Raw genomic sequence first — 17,851 nt, 5'->3', positions numbered from 1 at the left:
TTGCAGTGGGAAGCTCAGTGTGCTACAATGCGGCCTAGCCGGCCGGGCCAACCACCGTCTGCCATATCTTGTGCATCTGCGGCCTCTTCATCCTCTGTGACTGGGGGGACAGCAGTCACACCTGTTTTGGGGCGCAGACCTGCCACCTCTTTACCCGCAACAGCCAGCGTGATTGGCAGGTCATCATTTTCTTTGGAGGTGGTAACACCAGCTGGTGTTGAGCGCTGTCCGACATCGATAGCACCACCTTTGGATCAAGGCAACCTAACATGTCCGCCTGCATCTTCCTCACAGACCGGCAGTTTGCCGGGGACACCCTTATCAACCCCGTCTAAGCACAATAGCCAGCCCTCGGTCCCTCAGATGTGGACAAGTAAAAGACCATTTCCTCCTAGCCATGAGAAAGCTAAGAGTTTGAATTTCACCATCTGCAAGCTCTTGGCTACAGAAATGCTGCCTTTCCGCCTGGTGGACACAGAGGATTTTCGAGACCTTATGTCCGTCGCAGTGCCCCAGTACCAGATGCCCAGTCGGCACTACTTCTCAAAGAAAGGTGTGCCTGCGCTCCACCAGCATGTCACACACAACATCACCGCTTCTTTGAGAAACTCTGTGTGTGACAGGGTGCATTTCACCACAGACACTTGGACGAGTAGGCATGGACAGGGGCGTTACATGTCGCTGACTGGGCACTGGGTAACTATGGTGACAGCAGGCAAGGGGCTGCTGTCCAAGTCTTGCCGTCCCCACGAGTTGTGCGTCAATCCTCTTTATGTCAAAGTTCCTCCACTGCTTCTGCCTCCTCAACCTCCTCTCGGTCTTCCACCTGCACCCAAAGCCTGTCTGGTCATGCCACAAGCTTTCTAACTGCGCAGAAGGGATCCTGCACACCTCCTTACTATGCTGGCAGTAGGGCTCAACGTCATCAGGCGGTTTTTACTTTGAAATGTCTGGGAAATGTGAGTCACACAGCTGAGGAGTTGTGGTCAGCTCTGGAGAACCAATTTCATGAATGGCTGTCTCCACTGGACCTGAAACCAGGGAAGGCCGTGTTCGACAATGCTGCAAACCTGGGTGCGGCCCTTCGCCGGGGCAATGTCACACACGTGCCTTGTATGGCTCACGTGTTGAACCTGGTTGTCCAGCAATTTTTAGCCCACTATCCCAGACTAGATGGCCTTCTGCAGAGGGCACGGTCGCTGTGTGCTCACGTCCGCCGTTCGCATCCCGCAGCTCAGCGACTTACATCTCTACAGAAGTCGTTGGGCCTGCCACTTCACCGGCTAAAATGCGATGTGCCTACCCGGTGGAATTCAACTCTGCACATGTTACAGCGACTGTGGCAGCACCGACAAGCCCTGTTGCAATACGTTCTGACGTATAGCCTGGGCCAACGAGATCCAGAGGTGGGGCAAATCACGCTGGAGGAGTGGTCTCAGATCAGGGACCTATGCACCCTTCTGCACAGTTTTGAAATGGCGACGAAGATGTTTAGTGCTGATGATGCCATTATCAGCATGACTATTCCGGTGATTTACATGCTGGAGCACATGTTAAACAGAATTCGGAGTCAGGTGGTGGCACAAGAGGAGGTGGAGGAAGTAGAGGAGGAGGAGTTGTATGCGGAAGGGCTAACATCTGCAAGGTCCAGACGGTCGGCAGCACCAAGGCGGCAGGCATGTGAGGGTGGGGGAGATGGTTTTACCAGGGCGCATGGTAGCAGCCAAACTAGAGAAGAAGGTGCAGGAGCCCAGGAAGAAGTGGAGGACGAACTGATGGAAGACTCATCAGATGAGGGAGACCTTGATCACATTTCTGTTGTGCGAGGTTGGGGGGAGAGGACAGAGGAAGGAAGCATGATTGTTACCTCACCACCAACACAACAGGGACTTGGTGCTCCTGGATGCGCAACACACATGAGTGCCTTCTTGCTGCACTACCTGCAACATGACCCTCGAATTGTGAGAATTAGAAATAATCCTGACTACTGGGTTGCCACACTGTTAGATCCCCGGTACAAAAGTAAATTTGCCGAAATTATTCCTGCCATAGAAAGGGATGCACGCATGCAGGAGTATCAGCAGAGACTGTTGCAGAATCTTACATGTGCTTTTCCACAAAACACCAGTGGTGCACGTAGTGAATCTCACAGTTCCAACTTGCCAACCGTGGGACCGTCAAGTGTTCAGCACTCAAACCGTAACAGAACCACAGTATCTGCTGGTAACATCAATTTTGCGGAATCATTTCACCACTTTTTTAGCCCATCCTTTGCAAGGCCACAGGAGACAAGAAGTCTGACACATAGTCAACGCCTAGAGACGATGGTACAGGAGTATCTCCAAGTAAACATTGAAGCCACGACTGTGTCACTGGACCCTTGCTCTTTTTGGGCTTCCAATCTGGATAAATGGCCGGAGCTAGCCACTTACGCCTTGGAGATCTTGTCATGTCCCGCAGCAAGCGTTCTGTCTGAACGTGTGTTCAGCGCTGCTGGTGGTGTGCTGACAGATAAGCGCACGCGGCTCTCCACTGATAATGTAGACAGACTCACGTTCATAAAGATGAACAAATCATGGATCCGAAACGACTTTTCTACCCCTGTGTCATCCTGGGGAGAGTAAAAGCTTGATGATTGGTTAAAATCACCCTACCAACCGTTTTAAGCTTTCAAATTACTAATCATGTTTATCTGTATCTTGACTGGAAAATAATTTGGGCTTTGTAGCAGTGTGCAGCACTGATCCTATTAGGCCATCTATAATAAGCTCCACCAGATTTAAAATTAAAAATAATTTTTAGCTGCATCTAGCCCGGAAAATAATTTTGGGGCTCCGAGATGCGCAAGACACATAAGTGCCTTCTTGCTGCACTACCTGCAGCATGACCCTCATATTGTCAGAATTCGAAGTAATCATGACTACTGGGTTGCCACACTCTTAGATCCCCCAAACTTTTCGATCAACCTTTTCATTTTAATAAAGACCAAAAAAATGGTCATTTTTGAAATTATAAGCATTAGCAGGTTGTTAGAAACTGAAATCAAACAGTTTTCAACTCAAAACTTTATTCTAGGTGATGTTACATTTTCACATAGGACCCCTTGTTCGAAAGGAGCTTCTGAACTCTCTCGTCCATTGAATTTGTCAGGATTTGGATGGTTTCTGCTTCAATTGTTTTGCATGAGGACAGAATACCCTCCCAGAGCTGTTGCTTAGATGTGAACTGCCTCCCGCCATCATAGACACTCCTTTTAATGATGCTCCAAAGGTTCTGAATGGGGTAGAGGTCAGGGGAGCATGGGGGTCACACCATAAGTTTGTCCCCTTTTATGCCCATATCAGCCAGAGATGCAGATGTTTTATGTGCAGCATGAGATGGTGCATTATCATGCAGAAAAATGATCTTGCTGTGAAATACACGGTTCTTCTTCTTGAACCATGGCAGGAAGTGCTGTTTGAGAAAATCCACATACATTATGGAGTTCATCTTTAGCGCCTTCAGGGATCCTAAAGGGGCCGACAATCTCTCTCCCCATGATTCCAGCCCAAAACATTACTCCACCTCCTCCTTGTTGGCGCTGTAGCCGTGTTTGCGTGGGGTGTCCATCAACCAGCCATCCTCCACTCCATCCATCTGGACCATCGAGCGCTGCACGGCACTCATCCGTGAACAAAACAGTTTTGAAATCAGTCTTCATGTAATGTTTGGCCCACTGGAGCCGTTTCTGCTTGTGTGAAGTGGATAGAGGAGGTCGACAGGATGGCGTATGCACAGCTGCAAACCTCTGAAGGACCCTGCATCTTGTTGTTCGGGGGACGTTGGAGGCACAAGCAGCTTCAAAAACTTGTCTGCTGCTATGACAAGGCTTTTTTGCCGCTGCTCTTTCAACCTGACGTAATTGCCTGTAGGAAAGAGTCCTCAATTTGCCCTTATCAGCACTCACACGTGTGTACTGTGAATCAGCTACATACTTCTTGATTGCCAAGACACTTCATCCTGATCATTGCACAATGTTGATTGTAGTCATGCCTTGACCTAAACACTCCACAATTTGTTGCTTCTCAGCAGCCGACACATCCTTTTTCTTTCCCATTTTGGCAGAAAATGTAGGCTGCTTAATAATGTGAGAGAGCCTTCTTAAGTAGTCTTGCCTTTCATTGGACACACCTGCCAAACTAATTAGCACAGGTGTCTGCAATTGCTTACAGTGATATAAAGAGCCCTGGCACACATCACCATCAATGAGTTTAACTGACAAACAAACAAATTCTTCCCTTATCACTCCTAAACACTTTTTGCATAATAATTTGGAACGCAGTGTACATGTGCTTTTCCACAAAACACCAGTGGTTCACGTAGTGAATCTTACAGTTCTAACTTGCCAACCGTGGTCTGTATGGAATTGTTCAATAAAGGGCCCAAAATTAAGATAACATAGATGGGAGAGGTCTCTATGAATAGGAATTCCTAAGTATTTGATACCCTGTGAGGGCCAGGCAAAGGGAAAGTTGGACTGGATGGAATCCTATATGGATTTGGGGAGGGAGACATCGAGGGCCTCAGACTTCGCTGCATTGATTTTAAAATTTTACCATGTAACAAAGTGATCTATTTCAGCCATAACAGCAGGGATGGATGTATGTGATTGAGTGATATATACTAGGACATCATCAGCAAATAGAGAGCACTTGTACTCGGTGCCTCCCACCTCAATCCACCTAATATTGGGGTTATGGCGAATTGATGAGAGCAGGTGCTCCGTCACTAGGATGTATAAGAGAGGGGACAGAGGACATCCCTGCCTTGTCCCATTGGTGATTGTGAAAGGTGATGAAAATGTTCTGACGCACCCCCTGGGCCTTGGGACACCCGGAGCTGGACCCTTTTTGGTGGATGCTGGTGGTTGTAGTCTTCGTGGCGGCGACCCGGTTCCGTGGCTCAGGGCGGTCAAACCAGTGGCGGAACTATTTATGTGGTTTTGATGTTTAAATGTCCGACTACGCCACCCATGGATTGCGGTCAGAGTGAACCGCCGCTACAGGGCAGACCGCTGAGGCTGGTGTTGTGGGTGCAGCAGAGCGTAGCATAACTCCCCACGGGAGGAGTATAGCCTCAGGGCAGTGTATGCGGAGGATGGGGGTGATGGTGCAGGGCAGCAGCAGTAACGACACGGAGTCAGTGATGCAGTCCAGGGCCTTTACTCACAGTTCTTATTATCCAGACCACGTCTGCAGGTAACGGCTGCCCACGTCGTACTGTGCTCACCAGGTGAGGGGCTCAGACAACTCCCAGATAACTTTGGAGCACTTCACAGGACCCCCTTTGTGTGTCCTTTGTCTGGCCTTTCTTACCAACACTTCTGTCCGGCTGCCTCGGGCCTCCTCTTGGTAAACTTGGCGCCAGTTTCCCTGACCCTATGTGGTGCCTTCCTAGCGGGTGTAGCGAGGGGCTGCGCCACATAAAATGTCAGAGCCTCCGGTTTCTAGCTGAGGGTCGTTTCCTGCCTCCACTAGTTCGGGGACCGGTCTCCCCCTTTGGCCTGACCCCTCCACGCAGGTGGATTCGGGCGTGCGGTGGCGACTCGCCCGTCCGCACCCCTGGGATCCCTTCATTCCTCGTTCCTGGAGCCTTCTCCGCTCCTCTTCCTTCCTTCTCCCTCTTCCAGGCCTGGGCCTCTGTTACTAGGCCCGCCTCCGGAGCAGAGCTCATGCAGAGCCCCTGCTCCCTGCCACTTCTGCTCAGACTTCTCTGCACTGAACTAAGATGGTGCCCACCTTTTATACTCCCTTCTCAATGCACCCAGGAACTGCTTCCTCCCTGCTCCTGCACTACAGGGTTCCCCTTCCTCAGTGTTCCCTCCCCCCACTCCAGCCAGGGACAGGGACTGTGGTGCCCATCTCAGGGGCATATTGGTCGCCCTGCCCCACGGCAATGTGGTGTAATGCATGCAGGTGTCGGGTCCTGATCCACACTCCATCCTTACCTGAGAGTGAGATATCACACCTCTGGGTGAGGTGCAATACGTCTGTAGCAACCGAGCCCTCAGGGTGCTACAGTTCCATTTATCTTCAGCCTAGGTGACGTATTGCGATACAGGGCCGTGATTTTGGCTATAAAAGGGTCCCCTAGACCCCTACCCCAAGCTTTTTAAGAGAATCATATATGGCGTGCCAGGAGACTCTATGGAATGCTTTCTCAGCCTCCAACGAGAGTATCTAATTACAAATTTTTAACTGCATCTAGCCCAGGAAATACTTTGTGCCTAGTAGCAGTGTCTGCTAGTCAGCGGATTATCCCGGCTGTTAAGCAAGCTACACCACCTGTAGTTTAGACACTTAATTTTTTCAAAGGAAATGCTTCGGGACCATGGGATACTTAGTGAAGAGCATCAGGAGGCACCCCAAGGCATAGGGGCTGGGACTGGCAGTAGGATGCCTTGCGGTGGACAGCCGAGCTCGATCCTTATAAAAGCTTTTTAACTGCAGCAGCTTTAGTGGACGCTACTGGAGCTGGAATTACCGCGGCTGCTGGCATGAGACTTGCCCTCCAATAGATCCTTGTAAATGGATTTAAAGTGTATTCATTCAAATTAGAGAGACAATTTAAATTAAAAAGCTTAGAGCTGCCTCCACCACAGGGGGGCTCGCTCGACCCACCAGCGGACAGGCACCAGTATTGGGAGAGGGGGGCTGGCCGTCAGGGTTCACCGCGGCTCTGGCACAAACCCGGCGACACGGAGGTGGCACGGGCAGGAGCGGACTGGCCGTGTCGGCTTCTCACTTTTTGGATTTTAGAAGGGCATGACATGCCTATATCTGTGTCTCCCCCTCCTTTTACTCCTCCACCTCTTTTATTTTCGCATGACTATATGTACTTGTCACTTTTCCATGTGTTAGTTATGTCTTCTGAGCAGTTTGTCAGCTTTTGGACACCTTTGAAGGTGTTTTCTATGTGTTTCTATGTGTTTTTGTTTGCCTGCCATTGGTTTTAACGGTGTTCGAAGGTGTTCGACGAACAGTTCGACGAACAGTTCGGCGAACACACGGGTGTTCGACGAACCGAACCGAACTCGAACACTACGGGGGTGGCTCAACACTAGTGATAAGTCTATCTGAGAACCACGGTTTTAAATAGTAGGACTGTAATTTGCTAATTTTATTCTACACAGTTACATAGTGTGAATAGCTTCACCAACACACTGCAAGGAATGAAAATGGAAGACATGTATGATTTTTGAACAGTCTTAAAGGTGATATGTCTGACAGAGAACCACGGTTTTAAATAGCAGGCCTGTCATTTACTAATATTATTCTACACAGAGACCTAGTGTGAATAGCTTCACCGACACACTGCAACAGAATGGAAAAGGAGGCCAATATTTTCCAAGTTCAGTTCAAATTTCTGGATTTTTATTGCTGAAATATGAAAAAGATCTGGCTTTATTCAGCAGTGAGAATGACCAAATGGAGCAGAAAATGGTGTACTCAGGGTGGCTTTTTAAGCAAATAAACAGAATTAAGATAAAGATAAGATAAGGTAAAAAAAAAATTGCCTTTCTGTGTCTAGAAATATCTGTAATTATTACAGCAGCAGCAGACAGGACGTTCAATGGACCCTCTTGTGCTGTATCATACACTGCAGTCTGCCACATACACTGCCTGCCTGCCTAGCACTGATTATATGGAGCTGGATTAGTCCTCAGAAGAACAGTTAGTTCAGATGGATATAAATATATGTTGTGGAATATCTATACTAACTATAAAGAAGCAAATCTCTCCCTGACGCAGCAACAGCTCTCGTTACTCGCGAGCAACCCGGAAATACTCGCCGAGCTCGTCGAGCACAGTGATGGTCGGACAAGTACTGAGTAGTGGGGAGCACATTCGCTCATCACTAATCGTAATTCATCAAGACTGGGATTTTGATGAACTTTGCGCTGAAGTAAGATCCACCAAACTCATTATTTGACTTGCTCTTTTAAATAAGTTTGTCGCTTCTTTCAACTGCACTAATATTAAAAAAGTTACTCCAATGAGGGACTTGAGTACAATTTTGTCTTAATTTGCTATTTTTTTTTGGCTTAAATTATGATGATTTTGTTTGATGCACATAACCAAACACCGTCGCACTGGAGCTCTGTCCACTTTTCCAAAAGTTTGCAGAACTGACCTGAGATTGGAGGAAAAACATTCCAGAATTTGTACAATTTTTGCTAAATTTTTTTGATGTGCCAAATATTTTGTGATATTTTATCCAATTTTACAGAAGAAAATTGGCACAAATGGATTATTGAATAGTGTGTAATATAAAAATCTTCTGACAGAATATAATGTAATCATACGCCACCCATTTTAAAACAATTAGCCGAGCAGAATGGTTAGAAAGGACAGACACATGCTGCATTTCATAATTTCATGGTAATCCAACATTATTACTTATTATTAGATATGATCAAATATATTTGGAACAAAGCAAAATCCCCTCAATTTTTACAATAAATCTACATTCACTAGATTCAGAATTTCTTGCGATTCCCCTGGGATAAATTGAGCAGCAAGGTGGCTGGCAATTCAAATGGTCAAGAAAGGAAGGGTTGAGAAATGGTAAATGATTTTTTGTAAAACCCTTCCCTCGTGAATTTAATTTGCATCAAATTTATTCGATGGGTAGTTTTTTTGCTTGTTTTTTTGTAGGGAGAGAGGATGGAAACTGCTTAGATTCCTTCATAACTAAAGGCGATGGTTATAGAATTGATTACTGATCTAAGATTCCTGCTGAATCAATGATCCAAAAGGAGAATTTAAGGGATCGATGACTTTGAGAAGTGGTTGTGGATATTAACAATGCAAAATGAGCCTAAGAACTTTCATCCTTTTATCTAATTGAAGACAACGACTTTGACGATGATCACGGCTGTGATTATAAAATTGGTTGAGAGTGGGAGCCGCGACGGACATTACTCCGCCTGACTTATTAAGATTACACATAGTGCAACATCACTTAGTCCCAGCCCTGACCATGAACTGGGAGATTCAAAGAACTGATATATTAATTTCAAGTTTTCTTGGCATTGAAATAAGCTCATTACATTTAAATAAAGATTACAGTGTGGAATCAACAGGGTTTATTTCATGTTGTCCACAAAAGTTATGTATATAAGTTATATATAAAGTCACAATATATTCTAGTGGTTTCCAGTCATACACAAATTGTAATGCTAAAGTTTTAGAAATGTTATTAAAAATTGCCTTAAACTACAGTCACCAAAATAATGTTAGCTTAAGTTACTGTTGTTTTTAGTGAAACTTCAAGTAAAACTACATTACTGTGACTTATCAATATTATTATTATTATTATTATTATTATTATTATTTATGACTTATCAATATCAGAACACTTGGACCCAACACCAATGATCCCCACCAATAAGCTTCTTCCAGTTCTGTTGACAGATGTAAACAGTGTACACAACTAAATCTGGTGATATTCAAAAGAATGGGAGCTCATCGGCAGTACGCAAAGGCACCAGTAAAGAGTTACAAGGCTGTGGTGTTCCGTTCTGGTACTGGTACAGAACTGGTAGCAGCGCATATTCAGTGGTGTCATGTTGGACTCCACTGATCTGACATTAATTATTCCATAATATCATTGTAATGTAAAACCCCTTTAAAGAGTTAATGCAAGAAAATACTGTATTATAATGAATTAAGATTGAAGGTAAGCCAACTACAGATGAGTCCTCCTTACATCTGTTAAAATATATCTGTCACCACATTAATATGGGCATAAAGACTATAAACTGCTGAAAAAAAGTCAGCCTTGTATTTCTCATATCATGCCTTGTTGAAAAATTCAATTATATCCAATTATGTAAATTAGGTCTTCCACACTATGAGGAGGACGCTGCCCAGAAAACGACTCTGCCTCCGCAATTCATTATGCTATTTATCGCCTCTTACAGCATCACTCTGTCCCTGTGAGGTCGGGTGCTCAGCAGGAAAACTCTGTGCATTTCTCTATAGTGTTCTGTCCTCCTATCGGCATAGACTTTACGTACCTTCTGCGCAAGTTCTGGTGAATCACTGGGACTTGTGTAATGCAAGATTTCTGCACACCAGAGAACACTGGGATCGGAAGCATCAGTGACTTGCTGGTGCCTGGGCAGAGGGAACGTGAAGCCGATGCCCATAGAGTGGCGGAAAACTGAAGAGGAATGCCGGGAGATGGAATGCGCAGGCACAAAAGTTACGTCCAAGCACCCGACGTCAAAGGGACCAGTGATGCTGTGAGAGGCAATACATAGCATAATGAAGTGCGGAAACAGAGTTATCTTCCAGGCAGCAATCTCCCCATAGCCTGGAAGAGCTCATTTACATAACTGGATACAAGAGAGTGACTCACAGAACTAAACAGTTTTATTACTATTAGTGCTTGACACTGCTCGGTACTCGCCCGAGCATCACGCTACTCGGGATGTTCGGCGAGCACCGAGCATTTCCGGGTTACTCGGGCGGGAGTTCGGGTCTCCGCCCTGCATGTTTGGCGCTCTTTACAGAGCCAATGAACATGCAGGGATTGCCAGCCAGTCACTGTAATGCCGAAGCCATATTGTTTGTGGGCATTACAGTGATTGGCTGGCCGCACAGCGTCACCTCGAGTAATTAAAACCGGGCGCCACCATCTTTGACACAGTCGCTCGGGATCAGACAGTGTAGGGACAGCGCTGCTGATTTAGGGAGAGAAATATCCTGCTAAATAGTTAGTGTAGGGTCTGTAAAGGCTGCCAGATCAAACAAACAGTCATTTTCAGGACTAATATCCAACACAGATATCAGGCAGGCAGGCAGGCAAGCAGGCTGTATAGGAGACGCAGTGGTTATACCAGCAAACGCTGCATTACTGTCCTGTGTGCTCCTGTTGCTGAAATTGCTGGACATAGCTCCAGGTCTCGGGGGACAGGAAAAATCCTTTTTTTCCATCTAAATCCTCTTTTTTTTTTCCTCCTTCACACTGTACAAATACCCATCTTATTAACCTTTTTTTCTCCCCACCCCGCCCCCCCAAAAAAAAAGTGTGTCTCTGATTTTTCAGACACAAATATATCTGTTGAATATAGTCTGGTGTAGGCCAGAGAAATAGAAGTGTGGTTTTGAAGTTCCATGGGCAATTTGTATCTAAAAAAAACAGTTTGAGTGTGTCGCTCACTGTTCAGCCGCAAATATATATATTTAAAAAGTCTGTAATACACCAGTAAATTATAACTGTGGTTTTGCTGTTCCACGGTAAAAAATCTCTATTATCCTGATTTTGGCATTTTTTGCCGTAAAAAAAAAATAATAGTGTCTCCCTGATTTTTCAGACAAAAATATATCTGTTGAAAATAGTCTGGTGTAGGCCCGAGAAATACAAGTGAGGTTTTGCAGTTCCACGGTTCAAACCTCTGTATTATCCACATTTGGGCCATTTGTATCTAAAAAATACAGTTTCAGTGTGTCGCTCACTGTTCAGCCGCAAATATATATACATTTAAAAAAGTCTGGTATACACCAGTAAATTGTAACTGTGGTTTTGCTGTTCCACGGTAAAAAATCTTTATTATCCTGCTTTTGGCATTTTTTGCAGTAAAAAATAAATATTGTCTCCTGATTGTTCAGACTCAACTATATCTGTTGAAAATAGTCTGGTGTAGGCCCGAGAAATACAAGTGTGGTTTTGCAGTTCCACGGTTCAAACCTCTGTATTATCCACTTTTGGGCCATTTGTATCTAAAAAAAACAGATTGAGTGTGTCGCTCACTGTTCAGCCGCAAATATATATATATATTTTAAAAAGTCTGGTATACACCAGTAAATTATAACTGTGGTTTTGCTGTTCCACGGTAAAAAATCTCTATTATCCTGCTTTTGGCATTTTTTGCCGTAAAAAATAAATAGTCTCTCCTGATAGTTCAGACACAAATATATCTGTTGAAAATAGTCTGGTGTTGGCCCGAGAAATACAAGTGAGGTTTTGCAGTTCCACGGTTCAAACCTCTGTATTATCGACTTTTGGGCCATTTGTATCTAAAATAAACAGTTTGAGTGTGTCGCTCACTGTTCAGCCGCAAATATATATATATTTTAAAAAGTCTGGTATACACCAGTAAATTATAACTGTGGTTTTGCTGTTCCACGGTAAAAAATCTCTATTATACTGCTTTTGGCATTTTTTGGCGTAAAAAATAAATAGTGTCTCCTGATTGGTCAGACACAAATATATCTGTTGAAAATAGTCTGGTGTAGGCCCGAGAAATACAAGTGTGGTTTTGCAGTTCCACGGATCAAACCTCTGTATTACCACTTTTGAGCCATTTGTATATAAAAAAAAACAGTTTGAGTGTGTCGCTCACTGTTCAGCCGCAAATATATATATATTTAAAAAAAGTCTGGTATACACCAGTAAATTATAACTGTGGTTTTGCTGTTCCTCGGTAAAAATCTCTATTATCCTGCTTTTGGCATTTTTTGCCATAAAAAAGAAATAGTGTCTCCTGATTGTTCAGACACAAATATATCTGTTGAAAATAGTCTGGTGTAGGCCCAAGAAATACAAGTGTGGTTTTGCAGTTCCACGGTTCAAACCTCTGTATTATCCACTTTTGAGCCACTTGTATCTAAAAAAAAACAGTTTGAGTGTGTCGCTCACTGTTCAGCCGCAAATATATATATATATTTAAAAAAGTCTGGTATACACCAGTAAATTAGAACTGTGGTTTTGCTGTTCCATAGTAAAAACTCTCTATTATCCTGATTTTGGCATTTTTTACCGTAAAAAATAAATAGTGTCTCCTGATTGTTCAGACACAAATATATCTGTTGAAAATAGTCTGGTGTAGGCCCGAGAAATACAAGTGAGGTTTTGCAGTTCCACGGTTCAAACCTCTGTATTATCCACTTTTGGGCCATTTGTATCTAAAAAAAACTGATTGAGTGTGTCGCTCACTGTTCAGCCGCAAATATATATATATATTTTAAAAAGTCTGGTATACACCAGTAAATTATAACTGTGGTTTTGCTGTTCCACGGTAAAAAATCTCTATTATCCTGCTTTTGGCATTTTTTGCCGTAAAAAATAAATAGTCTCTCCTGATAGTTCAGACACAAATATATCTGATGAAAATAGTCTGGTGTTGGCCCGAGAAATACAAGTGAGATTTTGCAGTTCCACGGTTCAAACCTCTGTATTATCGACTTTTGGGCCATTTGTATCTAAAATAAACAGTTTGAGTGTGTCGCTCACTGTTCAGCCGCAAATATATATGTATTTTAAAAAGTCTGGTATACACCAGTAAATTATAAGTGTGGTTTTGCTGTTCCATGGTAAAAAATCTCTATTATCCTGCTTTTGGCATTTTTTGCCATAAAAAATATATAGTGTCTCCTGATTGTTCAGACACAAATATATCTGTTGAAAATAGTCTGGTGTAGGCCCGAGAAATACAAGTGTGGTTTTGCAGTTCCACGGTTCAAACCTCTGTATTATCCACTTTTGAGCCATTTGTATCTAAAAAAAAACAGTTTGAGTGTGTCGCTCACTGTTCAGCCGCAAATATATATATATATTTAAAAAAGTCTGGTATACACCAGTAAATTAGAACTGTGGTTTTGCTGTTCCATGGTAAAAAATCTCTATTATCCTGATTTTGGCATTTTTTACCGTAAAAAATAAATAGTGTCTCCTGATTGTTCAGACACAAAAATATCTGTTGAAAATAGTCTGGTGTAGGCCCGAGAAATACAAGTGAGGTTTTGCAGTTCCACGGTTCAAACCTCTGTATTATCAACTTTTGGGCCATTTGCATCTAAAAAATAAACAGTTTGAGTGTGTCGCTCACTGTTCAGCCACAAATATATATATATATATAAAAAGTCTGGTATACACCAGTAAATTATAACTGTGGTTTTGCTGTTCCACGGAAAAAATCTCTATTATCCTGATTTTGGCATTTTTTGCCGTAAAAAATAAATAGTGTCTCCTGATTGTTCAGACACAAATATATCTGTTGAAAATAGTCTGGTGTAGGCCCGAGAAATACAAGTGTGGTTTTGCAGTTCCACGGGTCAAATCTCTGTATTATCCTACTTTTCGCAATTTTTGGTAGTAAAAAATAAATAATAGTGTCTCCTGATTGTTCAGACACAAATATATCTGTTGAAAATAGTCTGGTGTAGGCACGTGAATTACAAGTGTGGTTTTGCAGTGCCACGGTTCAAACCTCTGAATTATCCACTTTTGGGGCATTTGTATAAAAAAAAAAAACATTTGAGTGTGTCGCTCACTGTTCAGCCGCAAATATATATATATATATTTTAAAAAGTCTGGTATACACCAGTAAATTATAACTGTGGTTTAGCTGTTCCATGGTAAAAAATCTCTATTATCCTGCCTTTGGCATTTTTGCCATAAAAAAATAAATCGTGTCTCCTGATTGTTCAGACACAAATATATCTGTTGAAAATAGTCTGGTGTAGGCCCGAGAAATACAAGTGTGGTTTTGCAGTTCCACGGTTCAAACCTCTGTATTATCCACTTTTGAGCCATTTGTATCTAAAAAAAAACAGTTTGAGTGTGTCGCTCACTGTTCAGCCGCAAATATATATATATATTTAACAAAGTCTGGTATACACCAGTAAATTAGAACTGTGGTTTTGCTGTTCCACGGTAAAAAATCTCTATTATCCTGATTTTGGCATTTTTTGCCGTAAAAAATAAATAGTGTCTCCTGATTGTTCAGACACAAATATATCTGTTGAAAATAGTCTGGTGGAGGCCCGAGAAATACAAGTGTGGTTTTGCAGTTCCACGGGTCAAATCTCTGCATTATCCTACTTTTCGCAATTTTTGGTAGTAAAAAATAAATAATAGTGTCTCCTGATTGTTCAGACACAAATATATCTGTTGAAAATAGTCTGGTGTAGGCACGAGAATTACAAGTGTGGTTTTGCAGTGCCACGGTTCAAAACTCTGAATTATCCACTTTTGGGGCATTTGTATAAAAAAAAAAACATTTGAGTGTGTCGCTCACTGTTCAGCCGCAAATATATATATATATATTTTAAAAAGTCTGGTATACACCAGTAAATTATAACTGTGGTTTAGCTGTTCCATGGTAAAAAATCTCTATTATTCTGCTTTTGGCATTTTTGCCATAAAAAAATAAATAGTGTCTCCTGATTGTTCAGACACAAATATATCTGTTGAAAATACTCTGGTGTAGGCCCGAGAAATACAAGTGTGGTTTTGCAGTTCCATGGTTCAAACCTCTGTATTATCCACTTTTGAGCCATTTGTATCTAAAAAAAAACAGTTTGAGTGTGTCGCTCACTGTTCAGCCACAAATATATATATATATTTAACAAAGTCTGGTATACACCAGTAAATTAGAACTGTGGTTTTGCTGTTCCAAGGTAAAAAATCTCTATTATCCTGATTTTGGCATTTTTTACCGTAAAAAATAGTGTCTCCTGATTGTTCATACACAAATATATCTTTTATAAATAGTCTGGTGTAGACCTGAGAAATACAAGTGTGGATTTGCAGTTCCACGGTTCAAACCTCTGTATTATCCACTTTTGGGCCATTTGCATCTAAAAAATAAACAGTTTGCGTGTGTCGCTCACTGTTCAGCCACAAATATATATTTATATAAAAAAGTCTGGTATACACCAGTAAATTATAACTGTGGTTTTGCTGTTCCACGGAAAAAATCTCTATTATTCTGCTTTTGGCATTTTTTGCCGTAAAAAATAAATAGTGTCTCCTGATTGTTCAGACACAAATATATCTGTTGAAAATAGTCTGGTGTAGGCCCAAGAAATACAAGTGTGGTTTTGCAGTTCCACGGGTCAAATCTCTGCATTATCCTACTTTTCGCAATTTTTGGCAGTAAAAAATAAATAATAGTGTCTCCTGATTGTTCAGACACAAATATATCTGTTAAAAATAGTCTGGTGTAGGCACGAGAATTACAAGTGTGGTTTTGCAGTTCCACGGTTCAAACCTCTGAATTATCCAATTTTGGGCCATTTGTATAAAAAAAAAAACGTTTGAGTGTGTCGCTCACTGTTCAGCCGCAAATATATATATATATTTAAAAAAGTCTGGTATACACCAGTAAATTATAACTGTGGTTTAGCTGTTCCATGGTAAAAAAATCTCTATTATCCTGCTTTTGGCATTTTTGCCGTAAAAAAATAAATAGTGTCTCCTGATTGTTCAGACACAAATATATCTGTTGAAAATAGTCTGGTGTAGGCCCGAGAAATACAAGTGTGGTTTTGCTGTTCCACGGGTCAAATCTCTGTATTATCCTGCTTTTCTCAATTTTTGGCCGTAAAAAATAAATAATAGTGTCTCCTGATTGTTCAGACACAAATATATCTGTTGAAAATAGTCTGGTGTAGGCCTGAGAAATACAAGTGTGGTTTTGCAGTTCCACGGTTCAAACCTCTGTATTATCCACTTTTGAGCCATTTGTATATAAAAAAAAACAGTTTGAGTGTGTCGCTCACTGTTCAGCCGCAAATATATATATATTTAAAAAAAGTCTGGTATACACCAGTAAATTAGAACTGTGGTTTTGCTGTTCCACGGTAAAAAATCTCTATTATCCTGATTTTGGCATTTTTTACCGTAAAAAATAACCTGTGTCTCCTGATTGTTCAGACACAAATATATCTGTTGAAAATAGTCTGGTGTAGGCCTCAGAAATATAAGTGAGGTTTTGCAGTTCCACGGTTCAAACCTCTGTATTATCCACTTTTGGGCCATGTGTATCTAAAAATTAAACAGTTTGAGTGTGTCGCTCACTGTTCAGCCACAAATATATATATATATAAAAAAGTCTGGTATACACCAGTAAATTATAACTGTGGTTTTGCTGTTCCACGGTAAAAATCTCTATTATCCTGCTTTTGGCATCTTTTGCCGTACAAAATAAATAGTGTCTACTGATTGTTCAGACACAAATATATCTGTTGAAAATAGTCTGGTGTAGGCCCGAGAAATACAAGTGTGGTTTTGCAGTTCCACGGGTCAAATCTCTGCGTTATCCTACTTTTCGCAATTTTTGGCAGTAAAAAATAAATAATAGTGTCTCCTGATTGTTCAGACACAAATATATCTGTTGAAAATAGTCTGGTGTAGGCGCGAGAAATACAAGTGTGGTTTTGCAGTTCCACGTTTCAAACCTCTGAATTATCCACTTTTCGGCCATTTGTATAAAAAAAAAAACGTTTGAGTGTGTCGCTCACTGTTCAGCCGCAAATATATATATATATATATATTAAAAAGTCTGGTATACAACAGTAAATTAGAACTATGGTTTTGCTGTTCCATGGTAAAAAATCTCTATTATCCTGCTTTTGGCATTTTTGCCGTAAAAAAATAAATAGTGTCTCCTGATTGTTCAGACACAAATATATCTGTTGAAAATAGTCTGGTGTAGGCCCGAGAAATACAAGTGTGGTTTTGCTGTTCCACGGGTCAAATCTCTGTATTATCCACTTTTGGGCCATTTGCATTTAAAAAATAAACAGTTTGTGTGTGTCGCTCACTGTTCAGCCACAAATATATATTTATATAAAAAAGTCTGGTATACACCAGTAAATTATAACTGTGGTTTTGCTGTTCCACGGTAAAAAATCTCTATCATCCTGCTTTTGGCATTTTTTGCCGTAAAAAATAAATAGTGTCTCCTGATTTTTCAGACACAAATATATCTGTTGAAAATAGTCTGGTGTAGGCCTGAGAAATACAAGTGGGGTTTTGCAGTTCCACAGTTCAAACCTCTATATTATCCACTTTTGAG

The sequence above is a fragment of the Phyllobates terribilis genome, unplaced genomic scaffold (assembly GCF_046119375.1).
Source record: "Phyllobates terribilis strain yellow unplaced genomic scaffold, ASM4611937v1 Scaffold_1__5_contigs__length_1240528914, whole genome shotgun sequence".
NCBI classification, from domain to species: Eukaryota; Metazoa; Chordata; class Amphibia; order Anura; family Dendrobatidae; genus Phyllobates; species Phyllobates terribilis.
This window is presented reverse-complemented; position numbering follows the sequence as displayed.